This window comes from Lacerta agilis, chromosome 8, assembly GCF_009819535.1.
Source record: "Lacerta agilis isolate rLacAgi1 chromosome 8, rLacAgi1.pri, whole genome shotgun sequence".
Taxonomy (NCBI): domain Eukaryota; kingdom Metazoa; phylum Chordata; class Lepidosauria; order Squamata; family Lacertidae; genus Lacerta; species Lacerta agilis.
This window is the reverse complement of record NC_046319.1, coordinates 7,295,487-7,310,287: the sequence shown is the minus strand read 5'-3', so window position 1 is coordinate 7,310,287 and position 14,801 is coordinate 7,295,487. Positions and strand designations below refer to the sequence as shown.

Here is a 14,801-nt window from a genome sequence, read left to right as displayed (position 1 = left end):
CCGTGCGACGTTTTGGGAGCTCGCCCGGGAAGAGGAAAGGCGTCGGGGTCTGGCATGTGTCAAGGGCAGGCCTGAGTGGCAAGACATCCCAGGGGTCGGAGTGGGGAACAGGAAGACATAGCAGGGAGCGGTCTGAGAAGCAGGGGTCACGATAATGGGCGAAGCGAGGAGAGAGTTAGCTGCAGCAGGCCGGGAGTTGGAGCGAAGGAGATAGCAGGATGGGGAGGATTCTTCCTTACGCTGCTGGTGGCGCAGAGACTTCACATGCCCTTGGTCGGAAGGAACGCAAGGAAGAAGCAAGGGCACCACGTGGCTGAGAGGACCCTCACGGATACCACGCCACCACGATTCTGGGCGGCCGAACCCCTAGGTGGGGCAGGCCACCCAGCTCAGAAGAGCCGGCAGAACTTTGGAAGCCAACGCCAGAAGCCTCCAATCTGCTCCGGATCCAGAACCCAGAAAGGCACGCAAACGTGCTCCGCTGCTGGTCGGGCGCCTGAGCTCTTGCCCCCCAGCCGGGCCCCCGCCTGCTGGGTCTATCAGCGAGACCAGCCTGTCCATGACTCAGCAGCTGCTCTCACTTCCACACACCAGGCCTCGTGCTTCACCTCAAGCTTTCCAGTGGTCACTGGGTAACGGGTGGGGGTAGGGGAGAGAGCGTGGGTGGGTGGGTGGGACCCAGCGATCATAGTTGAACAAGAGAAACCCCCAAGCACCACAATACCTGCAAAAAACCCAACAACAACTGGTCCTCCCTTCCAAAGGAGAGGTGCCATTTTTGGATTTTCCTTCCCATCGGACAACTACGTATCAGCGCACCTGGATACGGCAGCTTTGTAGAAACTCCTCTTTTAAAGACAGGATTGTCTTCACAACAGGCTCGTGCCTTCAGCACACGCACACTGAAAATAGCCGGGTGGAATCCGCCCCCCTCTTAGGGACACAGCCAAAAATTGCAAAACACCAAGCGCACTTTCAGGAAGGGGCTTTCCCTGCACTCCAGCGCAGCAGAGAAAGTAAAGGAAGGACACACACACACACCCAAATCGACACGAGATGTGCACCGTTACCTTGCAGGTGGCAGACTGGCACCTGTGGGCGTGCTGGCTGGAGGGGGAGGCCCACCCATTTGGGAAGGGAAGCTCCGGGCGCAAAAGTGGAGCCCCCCCCCCACTCCACTTGTGTGCGCAGAGGTCCCGGTCACGCACTAAGAAGGACGGCGTGGACGTGCGCCGACGGCAGCCGCGCAACACCGAAATAGAACCGCTTGGAAGGTTCCCCCTTCTGCCGGCCGAATAAAATTAAAAAAAAACAACCACACAATGGCTTTTTCTAGCAAGCACTATAGGAGGAAGTCCACTCCCAACTTCTCCTCCTTTTTAGACTGGGGAAGTTGACGCGCCGCACAGATGGAGGCAGGGGGCAGCATATTTCATGATTCTGAAGAGCAGGGAGGTCTGAAGCTCTGGGGCATGAGAACTCCTGCCTTGGCACACAGAGGCAACACCAGAGTGCATGAAACAGCCAACATATATACAACACACACACACACACACACACACACACACACAAACACACACACACTGTACAGCTGTACGGTTGCCTGTTTTCCTCGCGAACCGCCCTTCTATTTCCCTCTCATTAAATTCCCCCTAGAGCCTCCGCTTCTTGCCCCGTGCAATTTGAAATCCTTCGATGTGGGCTGTGCGACGACAGCATTACATTTTAATGTATATAGGAAGATATTCGGTAGCTCCCTGGTATTCAGTGGGAGATGTTCAAGCTGCAATAGGATCGTGAGGTCTGTCTGACCTAGAATAATGGGTTGCATCTGCAGCAACGCAACAATCTTTGGGAGAGAGAAAGGGATTTTGAAAGAGCAACGGCAGAAGAAAGGTGAGAGAGAAAGGAGGAAGATAAGCAGAAGCAGAAAAGAAAGCCAGACAGAAGAGGAGCGCACAGAAGGAAAGAAATTGGCTGGCTGCCTCCCTTGTTTCCACGCTGAGGGATCCCTTTCCGCAGACAGCATCTTGGCATTGTGTGGACGGTGCTGGGAAGCCACAAAGCGCACACTAGCCAGGCCTGCTGTGTGTTGCCATTGCTCTGTGTGTGCCTGTGACACACCCAGCTCCCCAACCCTCCTCTGGCTGAGCACCGAACTTGAAACACAAGATGCCCACCGTTCCTGATCTACTCGGAGAACCGCCAACAAACAAACTTCTGAGAAGCACCAACCCATCCCCAGAATGCAGCCATTCTGGGCACTGCAAACAACCACCTCCAGGATTCTGTCGCTCGCACACATAGATGGCTTTCGGCCAACAGGTTGTAAAAATAAACGCCGACCCTGCAAGGAAAAGTGGAGAAAGGTGTATCATGGAAGTTCACGAGAGGGCATTGTGAAAGTTTTCTCCAAAGTGCAAAGTGTGCTTGCGTCCATGCACACACACATTTTCATAAAAGGCCCCTCATTACTACAAAAAAGAATCATTCGTCATTACAGTCATATCTTGGTTTTCGAACAGGTTAGTTCTCAAACGTTTTGGCTCCCGAACGCCGCAAACCTGGAAGTAACTGCTCCGGTTTGCAAACTATTTTTGGAAGTCTCTCAATCTGCAGGCATTCGACAAAGTTTTTAACATTTTTAACATTGGCCTGTTAATTTGGGTAGCACCAAGCAGCCTTCCAAACCCCTCCCCTTGCTGTTTCTTCTCAGCATTTGATAGTCAGAGGTACATTGCCTTGGGTTATGGAGGTTCCATTTAGCTGTCATGGTTAGCATATTGGACTTGGACACAGGAAGCCTGGCTCTGAACTTTTTACAGCCCTCCGGAATTGCGAGAAACGGCCCTCTGTATCCATCCTTCATCTTCCCGGCATATGATACCAGCAAGTCACAACAAGAGGCTCTGAAACTTCAAAAAGGCCGAGGCAAATCCCTCACAGATGATCCTCCTGGATGTTATCCAGATATGGCATCAGCTCCCAGGGGGATGGGTGGAGAAGGAGGGAGACTATCTTTCATTTTAACCTGCAACCCACTGAGGACGTCCCAGACAAATAAGCCTTTGAGAAACCCAGTCAGCTCTGCTCTCATATGACCAGAATGAGGGGGGAAAGTGTGTTGGGTGGGGGGAAGGCCCATTTCAAACAACCAAAATCACAAACCCAACTGCAGAGATTATCCAAAGACCACTCTTTTTACCCACAAACCTAGTCAATAATAATAAAAACATTTTTTTAAAGTTTAAAAGTGTTGAGTCATAAATAAACCAGCAACAAGCACAAGGTAAATCAGGGGTAGGCAACCTAAGGCCTGTGGGCCGGATGCAGGCCCAATTGCCTTCTCAATCTGGCCCGGGAATCAGTGTGTTTTTACATGAGAAGAATGTGTCCCTTTTATTTAAAGTGTATCTCTGGGTTATTTGTTGGGGGGCCTGCCTGGTGTTTTTACATGAGTAGAATATGTGCTTTTATTTAAAATGCATCTCTGGGTTATTTGTTGGGGGGCCTGCCTGGTGTTTTTACATGAGTAGAATGTATGCTTTTATTTAAAATGCATCTCTGGGTTATTTGTGGGGGGGGGGGGCCTGCCTGGTGTTTTTACATGAGTAGAATATGTCCTTTTATTTAAAATGCATCTCTGGGTTATTTGTGGGGCATAGGAATTCGTTCATCCTCCCCACTCCCCACCCCAATATTGTCTGTCTGGCCCACCACATGGTCTGAGGTGGACCGGCCCATGGCTGAAAAAGGTTGCTGACCCCCTGAGGTAAATGAATGAGTTCTAGCATTGCCCTCCCCCCCCCCATAATTTATTGGCATTTATGCATCACAATCCCCACCCACGTATGAAGTTTGAAACCAAATACCAACGATCTGGAATGCATAATCCCAGAGGGAGACACACCCAGTCCCATCCTGGCCTCCCCCACCCCACCCCACCCCACCCACGGCTCTGCCTACAGTGACTTTTCCAGCAGGCAGAGAGAACAGTAGGAGACGATTCACTTGATATATTCCACAATTCATGGAGGGCAAGGCTGTCTGTAGCTATGAGTTGTAATGGTTATTTCAAAGCCACCAACATTTCTGCTGTGCTGCGAGATGCAATGGTAGCCCTTAGCTCAGGGGGCTTTACAAGGAGATGAGGCTAATATAATTGAAGGGGGGGTCTATTGACCACAGCTCCCATCAGCCCCAGCTGGTAATAAATTGGGTAACTAATAATTTGCCGCCTTTTGGGAATACCCCAAATCAGCTACCCGAGGCAGCTGCCTCACTTGGCTTAATGGTAGGGGCCAGCTTAGCCCAAGAGACACTGTTCTTACGAGTGTGTACTGGGATGTGGGTGGCGCTGTGGTCTAAACCACAGAGCCTAGGCTAGGGCTTGCCGATCAGAAGGTCGGTGGTTCGAATCCCCGCGACGGGGTGAGCTCCCGTTGCTCGGTCCCAGCTCCTGCCCACCTAGCAGTTCAAAAGCACGTCAAAGTGCAAGTAGATAAATAGGTACCGCTCCGGCGGGAAGGTAAACGGCGTTTCCGTGCGCTGCTCTGGTTGGCAGGAGCAGGGACCGAACAACGGGAGCTCACCCCATCACGGGGATTCGAACTGCCAACCTTCTGATCGGCAAGCCCTAGGCTCTGTGGTTTAACCATACCATAAATTCAGATTCACGCACACCTCCTTACACTGTGGCTTCTGGCTCTATAATGAGACGCTGCTTTCTGGGAACAGGCTGGGGGGCAGTTGGTTTGGACAACTGCTCCCATCAGTCCCAGCCTGGGGGGGCGTCAGACTGTTTCAAAGCATTTCTCCTTTCTCCCTGCCTGCACCCTTGCACCTCCCTCCCTCCGTAGGAGCATTCAAGGCCTTTTCTCCAGTTTCCTTGACAGCTAATCCTGGCCTCAGGTTGCTGCAATCCCTTGGCACCTGTAGAGGCCAGTCACCTGTACAGGTGGCGTTATCTCAATATGAATATTGTGGGGCGGGGGGGGGGAATAAGTGCTCCAACATGGGGCAGAAATCCTAACTTCAGTGGTCTAATGAAGCTTCAGATCCACTTTTTGCTTATTCAGAAGTGTAATTTCTCACAGAGCACGGTCAAAGCTGGTGTAACGCGGTGTTAAGTGGTTAAAGTGTTGGTCTTGGTCAGGCATCCCCAAACTTGGCCCTTCAGCTGTTTTGGGACTACAGTTCCCATCATCCCTGACCACTGGTACTGTTAGCTAGGGATGATGGGAGTTGTAGTCCCAAAACAGCTAGAGTTTGGGGATGCCTGGTCTAGGTACAGTACAGGGGTCAGCAAACTTTTTCAGCAGGGAGCCGGTCCACTGTCCCTCAGACCTTGTGGGGGGGGGCAGACTATATTTTGAAAAATAATAATGAACGAATTCCTATGCCCCACAAATAACCCAGATATGTATTTTAAATAAAAGCACATACTCTACTCATGTAAAAACACGCTGATTCCAGGACTGTCCGCGGGCCGGATTGAGAAGGTGATTGGGCCGCATACGGCCCACGGGCCTTAGTTTGCCTATCCATGGTCTAGGGCCACAAGGGCTCGGGTTCAAATCCCTACTCCCTACTCAGCCACAATGCTCCAGAAAATTGCCTTCCAGCCCTAACCTGCCTCACAGGGTGGATGCATGGAAAAAAATGAATAACACTCCCTATATCTTAGGCCCTAAATTAATGGCAAATTAAAAGAAAAAGTCCCTGCCCTCCAGGAGCTTACAAATGTCAATGGCGGGAACAGAGTGAGATGAGTCAATGTGGCCAAAGATCTGAGAATAATGAAGAGGTTAAATGAACAGCTTTGTGACTGTTACTACGACCACTATTAAGAGCCAGATTCACTGACCGCCAAGTGTAACGGTTCCACCTTCCGATTTAATTCTTCTCTTTCTTCACAGCCACAAGGACTGCAAAACTTACAGCCTGAGCTCAGCAGCAGAGAACCCTCTTTGCGCGCAGAAGCTCCCAGGTTCAATCTGTGGTATCACTAGGTAGGGCTGGGAACGTCTCCTGCCTGAAACCTTGGAGAGCTGCTGCCAGTCAGTGTGGACAATACTGAGCTAGATGGACCAGTGGTTTCATCACCGATTCTCATGTTCCTAAGGAGCTACAGATTCTAGCAAGTGATCCAGAAAACTAAAATACAAGTTAAACTTGGGGGTGGGTGGGTGTTTACATGCCCACAGAAGATACTGTATATCATTTCAGCAAAATAACCATCAAACCCTTACTCTTAATTACAGTGGTACCTCGGGTTAAGAACTTAAATTCGTTCTGGAGGTCCATTCTTAACCTGAAACTGTCCTTAACCTGAGGTACCACTTTAGCTAATGGGGCCTCCCGCTGCCGCCGCACTATTTCCATTCTCATCCTGAAGCAAAGTTCTTAACCCGAGGTACTATTTCTGGGTTAGCAGAGTCTGTAACCTGAAGCGTCTGTAACCTGAGGCGTTTGTAACCCGAGGTACCACTGTAATCTGGTTTCTAGAAGACACCTAAATATATATAATGATGTGGCTCACCGGCTCTGAACTAGCAGACTATTCTCCAAAAGGGCCTTGCAGATTGTTGCCTCTTAGATCGAAACCATGGGTAGGCAAACTAAGGCCCGGGGGCCAGATCCGGCCCAATCGCCTTCTCAATCCGGCCCATGGACGGTCCAGGAATCAGCGTGTTTTTACATGAGTAGAATGTGTCCTTTTATTTAAAATGCATCTCTGGGTTATTTGTGGGGCATAGGAATTCGTTCATTTTTTTCCTTCCAAATATAGTCCGGCCCCCCACAAGGTCTGAGGGACAGTGGACAGGACCCTCGCTGAAAGACTTTGCTGACCCTGATCTAAAACATACAGTTAAAAGCACATTGTGTTTGTTAGGTTGTAGAGGGCCACAATGTGACTTACAAAAGCCTTAACAAGGGTGTAAGAGGAATAGTGATATTGGGGGAGGGATTTGTGTCAGCCGGCCTAATTTGGATCGCCCTGAACCAGAAAACACAGTTATCCTTCAAAATCTGCACTTCTCAGAATTTTGTGGTTCAGTTCTCCGGCCAAATTTATATATATATATTAAGGGGAAGATTGCCTAACACTATCCATGGCCATGAAATAACACTAAAATGCATTATGCTAAGGCGGGGCGAAATTACATTTTAAAATGTTGGTTATTTAGGAACGATTCGCAATAAACGGCTGGTGAATTTTCACGACAGCTTCTAAAGAGAAAAATCGCAACAACAAAAAACAAGAACGGTTGGAAATCAAAGTTGACAGATTTGTCCACCTGTGGCTGGAGAATTTCAGTACATGCAGCTTATTGTGGGGTGGGGTGGGGGAAGATAAATTCATTCTCTGTCCTGGAGCCCTGAAAGGCATAGCAAGGCCACTGGCCCTCTTTTGCACCAGGGCAGCCTAGCAAAAGCCAAAGGATCGCACCAACCAAATCTTCTTTTTCCACATACACTCAGAACACAAACTTTCAAGAATCTCTCTGTGGATTGAAGAGGAGACATAGGAAATATGCACTCTTTTGTTTTTGTTTTTCAAAGATGAGTCAAATGCAAACTAACGGCTGGACTAATTCCACAAAAGCACAGAAATTAGAATTGCATATAGAAAAGAGAAGCCTGACATTCTCAGCTTTAATTTAGTTTGTGGGGTTTTTTTGTTTTTTAAAAAAGTTTCTAGTCATTGAAGAGGAAGGGTTGCTGCAACCTTATTTGGCAGTGGGGCAGGGAAGACTTGAAGGGGGGTGTGTGTGTGTTTGTGATTGTGTCTAGGACCGAAGCCCCAGTGGGGAGGGGGGCGACATGAAGGAAATGGGAACACCCATTTGAGAGTCTCTAACTTTGCTGAAGGGACGTGGGTGGCGCTGTGGTCTAAACCACAGAGCTTAGGGCTTGCCGATCTGAAGGCAGGCGGTTCGAATCCCCGCGACGGGGTGAGCTCCCGTTGCTCGGTCCCTGCTCCTGCCAACCTAGCAGTTTGAAAGCACATCAAGGTGCAAGTAGATAAATAGGTACCACTCCGGCGGGAAGGTAAACAGCGTTTCCGTGCGCTGCTCTGGTTCACCAGAAGTGGCTTAGTCATGCTGGCCACATGACCCGGAAGCTGTATGCTGGCTCCCTCGGCCAATAAAGTGAGATGAGCGCCACAACCCCAGAATCTGGACCTAATGGTGGGGTGTACCTTTAGCTTTACCTTTGCTGAAATTGCAGCTACTGGGTGCATCTGTATTGGTTGTATTTATTTATTCTGTCCATTTATATAGCCTGACTTTTAAAAATACTGCTTCTGTCCAAATGTGCGTTGTTCCACCCCCCACCTCGCATCTCAGTTCTTCACAACTATCAAGACTGCACACCTGTAAGATTTCTCTCTCTCTCCTGCCACACATGCAGTTAAGAGTTGCCAACTTTTCACCTTTTTACACATGCAGAAATCTAGCAGACAAAAGATTTTCCAGGCATGGAGAGAAAAGGGAGGAAAGTGTCTCCATGTCTGTGTTCGGTCTATTTTAGCTGGTTAATCAAAAAGGCAGAGGTTCCCTGGCACAAACCGGCAACCCCCAAAGCAGCAGCACAGCCCACCCCATGCCAGGCAGCAGGGAGAGAGAAAACACACACACACACTTAGGGGTGGCAGGTTCAAGTGCCGACCACCTTGTTGAATCAAATTACATAGTCTTCACTATTTCATGTTTGTATTTTCAATTAAAACCCTTCCCTGGAAAGGCTAATGTTTGAATGACAACTGGTCTGGGAAAAAGTATTGGGCGGATGCCCTGATGGGATTTTATCCGGACCGAACGGACTGGGCACCTGCATGCAGTGGGAAGATTTTTGGACTGATTTGGCAGAAACATCGGTCTGTGAAGAGATGCTGAGAACCTACGGAGGGGAATCTTGGACACAAAAACCACACTGTTTTGAGCTACCTCGCTTGCCGGAACTACTCAGAGGCTGCGGAAAATAATGAGGATTAACACCAGAATGACTTATGGGAACTATCGGGAATGATTATGAGATGATCAGACATCGGAGCATGGTGAAGTCCCCCCCAATATTATTATTTTTTTATAATTTGGCATAATATTTGGTCTGTTTGATTATTGAATAATATGTGTAATTTGGAATATATGATGTGGTTTGATCAGATTGTTAAAATCGAAAATTTAATATATATATTTTATTAAAAAAAATAGGGGTGGCAGGTTCATGATCATACATTCAATTGGTCCAAAATGCAGCGGCCAGATTCCTGGCTGGTTCGCTTTCCCATCTCATATAACTCTCCTTGTAAAATAGCTGCACTGATTGCGGGTTCGTTTCCTGGCCCAATTCAAGGTGCTCACATTGGTGTTTAAATGACTCAGGCCCCAAACACCTGAAAGACCATCTCCTTCCCTACGGAGTACAGACCCTCTAAGGTACCAAGATCAACCACCCTTTTGGGTAGTTCCATCTCCCTCAGAAGAGGGTTGCTGGGTGGCCCTCAGGGTTGCTGGGTGGCCCAGGGGGAGAGGGCATTCCCCGTGGCAGCCCCTAAACTGTGGGGCTCCCTCCCCACAGAGATGCACCTATCTGGCAACTTCATTGTACAGCAGGGGTAGGCAACCTAAGGCCCGGGGGCCGGATCAGGCCCAATCGCCTTCTCAATCCGGCCCATGGATGGTCTGGGAATCAGCGTGTTTTTACATGAGTAGAAGGGGTCCTTTTGTTTAAAATGCATCTCTGGGGTTATTTGTGGGGCATAGGAATTCATTCATATTCCCCCCCCCCAAAAAAAAATATAGTCCGGCCCCCCACAAGGTCTGAGGGACAGTGGACCGTGTTATTTCTAGAACCCACCTTATTTCTGGGATTTAAAATTCCTTCAAACTGTTATGCCTTGTGATACTTGCAGTTATTCTTATAGATCATGATTTGGTAATTATTATTAAGAGTGAATTTCTGTTTATCATTTGCTGATGTTTTTCGAGAGTTAATTTTATTGCGTGCCATTATATCCCAATAGATTATTGACTATTACTTCGTTTAATACTTTAAAGTTTTGTTTTATTACGACCTTTATTATAAGGTGTGTGTTCTTGGTTGTATATTTTGTTGTTGTAAACTGCCTTGGGCATAGCGACGCAGAAAGGCAGTATACAAATTAAAAGTGAAACGAAATGTTCCAATTGCTGTAACCACCCCAAAATTCAAAATATTGGGGTGGATTGGGGAGGGGGGTAATAAATGCTCCTACACTAATGATAACAATAATAAGCACTGAGGGAGGTAAGATGGCAGATCACAGCCAACGTATGCAGGAGGGCAGCGAAAAGTAGTTGCAGAAATCCTGCACTTCACATCTACACCCAGCGGTCAGAAATCCAACAGGGGCAGCTTTCCCATCATGACTAATTTCCATGCTGCCTGCTGGCTAAAACGGCACTGAGGGTGCTCAGCTCAGCCTGCCCACCCCTTCCTATCCTGAGCTAACAGCTCCTCAGTGCTAAGGAATAGGCACTCTGTCCATGCTCAGCAGCACTCTTTTTTTGTACTACAGCACAGGGGGAAAACCCAGTTGTTTTGGGGGGGGGGGCGGGCTCGTGTTTTGTCCCCGAGCAAGCAACTTTGAACAAAATATACGAAGATGCCCTTTTTTATTTGGGGGGGGGGTGGGGAGAGAGAGAGAGAGATAGACCTCAAGCAAAAATAAACCCAAACTCGAAGTATTTCCCGGAGCAGAGGCGCGCTAGGTGAGCGGTCTGCTCCGAGGGAAGAGAAAGGGGGAGCGGCAGAAAATGGGAGGGGGGTCCCCTTACCTGTAGGAGAAGCCGGCGCTCGTCCTGTGGCCCATGGTGCGCCCTGCCCGGCGCCCGTCCGCCCACAGCCCTCGCCGGGGCGGCAGCAGCAGCAAGGAGAGTCCGCCTCGTCGAGAAGGAGAAAGAGAGAGAGAGAAGGCGGCGGCGAAGGGACCAGGCTCGGCTCGCCCCCTCGAGGCGCCCGGGCGGCGCTGGCGACGCCTTTTTCGGGCGGTTATGTAAAAGTCAGCCCGGGTCCGGGAAGGAAGGAGGAGCCGCCGCCCCTCGGGGGCCGCGGGAGAGCCGGGCGGGCCGCGCGCTCTGACGGCGGAGGCTCCTCGGGGCGCGTCGTCGTCGGAGGGAGAAGTTGGCGCTCTGGCGCGCTCGCCGACCCGGGGAAGAAGCAGGAGGGAACGAGAAGCGCCCGGGCGCGGAGGGAAACTTTCTAGCGCCGAGTTTCGGTCCTCGACAGCGGAAGGCGGCCAGGGTTGTGTAAGCGGGAGGGCCGCCGAGCCGCCGCCGCTCCGCCGCCCCGCATCTTTCCCACCCTCGGAGGCGGCTCTTCGCCTCGCCAGGAAACGGCGCGCAGGGGCGGAGGAGAAAGCGCCGAGAGCGCATAGGAGCTGGAGAGGTCACAGGGCTCCCCACGCGCCCCCGCTCGCCATCTCCGTAGGGGGAAAAGGGCTGCTCTCTGCCTACACAAGGCTCCGGGTTCAAGTCCCCGAAGAACTGCTGCCGGCCCGTGTCGGTAATGCTAGTCTGGATGGGCTCTGTATGAGGCAGCTTCTTGTTGGAGGAAGGGCGCAGTGGCACAGCAACAGCAGCAGGCTCCAGTTCGATCGTCAGCACCTGAAAACTCGAAGTGCTGCTGCCAGTCGGTGTTGGCAATACCAGTCTGGGTGGACTTTGTATAAAGGAGCTTCTTGTTAGGGAAAGGGCCGAGCAGCTGCTTTGCTTGCAGAAAGCTCGGATCCAGTCCCCAGCGCCCCGAAACCCCCAAAGTGCTGCTGCCAGCCCATGTCAACAAAACTGGCCTGTATGGGCTCTGTATGAGGCAGCTTGTTGTTAGGGGAAGGGCTGTGTAGCGCTGTGGCAGGGCAGCAGCTTTGCTTGCAGGAGGCTCTGGGTTCAGTCCTTAGCACCTGAAATCCCGGAGAACTGCTGCCAGTCAGTGTCAGCAATACTAGTCTGGGCAGATCAACAGCTTGAAGCAGGATAAGGCAGCTGCTTTTTTCCATTCAGAATATTTTAACTGAAATTTTAACAGACATCAAAGAGATGTGCAACATACAACAACGTGAATAAAACCTTTTTGTCACATCAACAAAGGGAAGAGTTATTTGTGAGCGGCCTTTACTTTTTCTGGCTGGGAGTGCGGGAGAGAGGGTAAAATAAGGAGACAGAGAAGGGAAATTCAGTCCAGTTCTGCCACAGTAAGAATGCATCCTCTCCAGAATGAAGCATCACCTCTAGGACAGCGCAAGCTTTGCTGTTTGTTTATAAAGTCGATGAAAGGTTGCCAAATTACTAAAAACTGGCCTTTTTTGGTTGTGCCTCACATTAGCCGAGCCGTTGCCAGTTTTTCCTACAGGGTGTCGCGCCAAACTCTATGAAGCCACTTGCCAGAAGCCAACCAGAGTGGCTGCGTGCGGCAACCTAGTCAGATGGGCAGGATAAAAATATTATTTATTTATTATTACTACTTGTGTTATGACAATGTGGTTTGTATCTTTCCAATGAGTTGCTAATTCTGATCTAGCAGCTGCCTGGAGCAACGCTGAATGAGTTTTTGTGTTAACAATTGCCAATAATGCTGTCGTGGGACCTGGGGAATACGTGACCAGAAAGAGCAGGTGGGGTCGTAAATGCCTTGCATGCATGCAGGAGGCCCTGGGTTCAATCCCTGGCGTGTCCAGGTGAGGGTGAGGTGTGTCCCCTGCCCGAAACCCTGGAGAGATGCTACCAGTCAGAGTAGACAATCCTGAAATAGATGGAACAACAGCAGCCTAACTTCAGGGGTTTCCTAGGTTCCTAACCAGATGTACTGACCCGCAACTTGGGACAGTCTGAAAAAGGGTTTGGACCAATTCACGGAGGAAGCCATGGGGCGGTGTGTGTGTGTGTGTGTGTGTGTGTGTGCGTGCCTCGAGAAAATCCACCATTTTATAGTTCAAATCAGGGAAAGTAAATGGAGGAATTAAAGAACCTTTTAATGAGGGTGAAAGAGGAGAGCGCAAAATATGGTCTGAAGCTCAACATCAAAAAAACTAAGATCAGGGCCACTGGTCCCATCACCTCCTGGCAAATAGAAGGGGAGGAAATGGAGGCAGTGAGAGATTTCACTTTCTTGGGTTCCATGATCACTGCAGATGGTGACAGCAGTCACGAAATTAGAAGAGGCCTGCTTCTTGGGAGAAAAGTAATGACAAACCTAGACAGCCTCTTAAAAAGCAAAGACATCACCTTGCCAACAAAGGTCCGTATAGTTAAAGCTATGGTTTTCCCAGTAGTGATGTATGGAAGTGAGAGCTGGACCATAAAGAAGGCTGATTGCCGAAGAATTGATGCTTTTAAATTATGGTGCTGGAGGAGACTCTTGAGAGTCCCATGGACTGCAAGAAGATCAAACCTATTCATTCTTAAATAAATCAGCCCTGAGTGCTCACTAGAAGGACAGATCCTGAAGTTGAGGCTCCAGTACTTTGGCCACCTCATGAGAAGAGAAGACTCCCTGGAAAAGACCCTGATGTTGGGAAAGATGGAGGGCACAAGGAGAAGGGGACGACAGAGGATGAGATGGTTGGACAGTGTTCTCGAAGCGACTAACATGAGTTTGGACAAACTGCGAGAGGCAGTGAAGGATAGGCGTGCCTGGCGTGCTCTGGTCCATGGGGTCACGAAGAGTCGGACACGACTGAACAACAACAACAACAAATGGACAAAAGTACAAAGATTCCCACAATGTTTAGGGGTATGCGTACCCCCAGAAAAAAAACAGGAATTAGGATTCTCTCCCCATGCCTGACAAAAACCAGGCATGTGGGCTTATTGTGCAGCCAGCGCCCCCTGCGGGTCAAATATCCAAAACCTTCCTCATAGAATCAGAATTGTATAATCGCTAGGGGAGGGGATGGTAGCTCTGCTGGGGGACACGTTGTGCTCCTTCTGGGATAATCTGTCCTCCTTTGGCCCCTACCCTGCACTCAGCTCTCACCTGTGGCTCCTAGAAGCTGTCAGCATGCGACAAGACAGCGGCCACACCTGGAGAACGACTTCAGCAGGCCGGCTAAACCAGGTGAGGGGAGCGGATGGGTTTCAAATCCTGGGTGAGTTAGGAACTTCTCCTGCCTGTGAAGACAGGCTCCAGGGAATTGGCCAACAGTCAAGAAGGTGGTTTCTGCATGTGCTGGAGAGGGAACTGTTGTAAACAAAATCTGCCCTTTTACCCTTATGGGGTACCCAAGAGCCCGTATAGTCCTTAAGTGGGTTCTCTATCGGTAGGAGAAAATAACAGAGGCCAACAAGAGAATATTGAGAAGCAAAGCAGCTAGTAAGCCTGATTTTTAGTAAACTGTTGCAACAGGGTCCCCACTCACCACATGCAGGAGGGTGGAGGAACCCAGAACATTGGTGTGCCAGCCCTTAATTTATAGACTTTTGAAATTGCCCACCCTCAAACTCAAGAACACCCCCAGAAACATCATACATACATCCGAGAAGGGGTGTAGCCCAAGACCACCACCCCCAATATATCATACATACATCACAGAAGGAGGTAAAAAAGGTAAAGGTAAAGGGACCCCTGAGCATTAGGTCCAGTCGTGTCCAACTCTGGGGTTGCGGCGCTCATCTTGCGTTACTGGCCGAGGGAGCCGGCGTACAGCTTCTGGGTCATGTGGCAAGCATGACTAAGCCGCTTCTGGCGAACCAGAGCAGCGCACGGAAACGCCGTTTACCTTCCCACCAGAGCGGTACCTATTTATCTACTTGCACTTT

General features: G+C 49.9%; 1 protein-coding gene across 2 annotated transcripts in view; it reads right to left on the bottom strand.

The window, feature by feature from the left end:
* SH2B3 (SH2B adaptor protein 3) overlaps nucleotides 1-10,936 on the bottom strand; it is a 72,492-nt gene extending 61,556 nt beyond the window's left edge. The window contains exon 1 of one of the 2 annotated variants that reach the window (XM_033159256.1): nucleotides 10,827-10,936. The gene's annotated coding sequence lies outside the window, so the exon portion shown is untranslated. Of the gene's footprint in view, nucleotides 1-239; nucleotides 370-10,826 lie in introns of those variants that run through there. The other variant, XM_033159257.1, reaches the window with a different exon arrangement.
* Nucleotides 10,937-14,801: the final 3,865 nt, after the last annotated feature.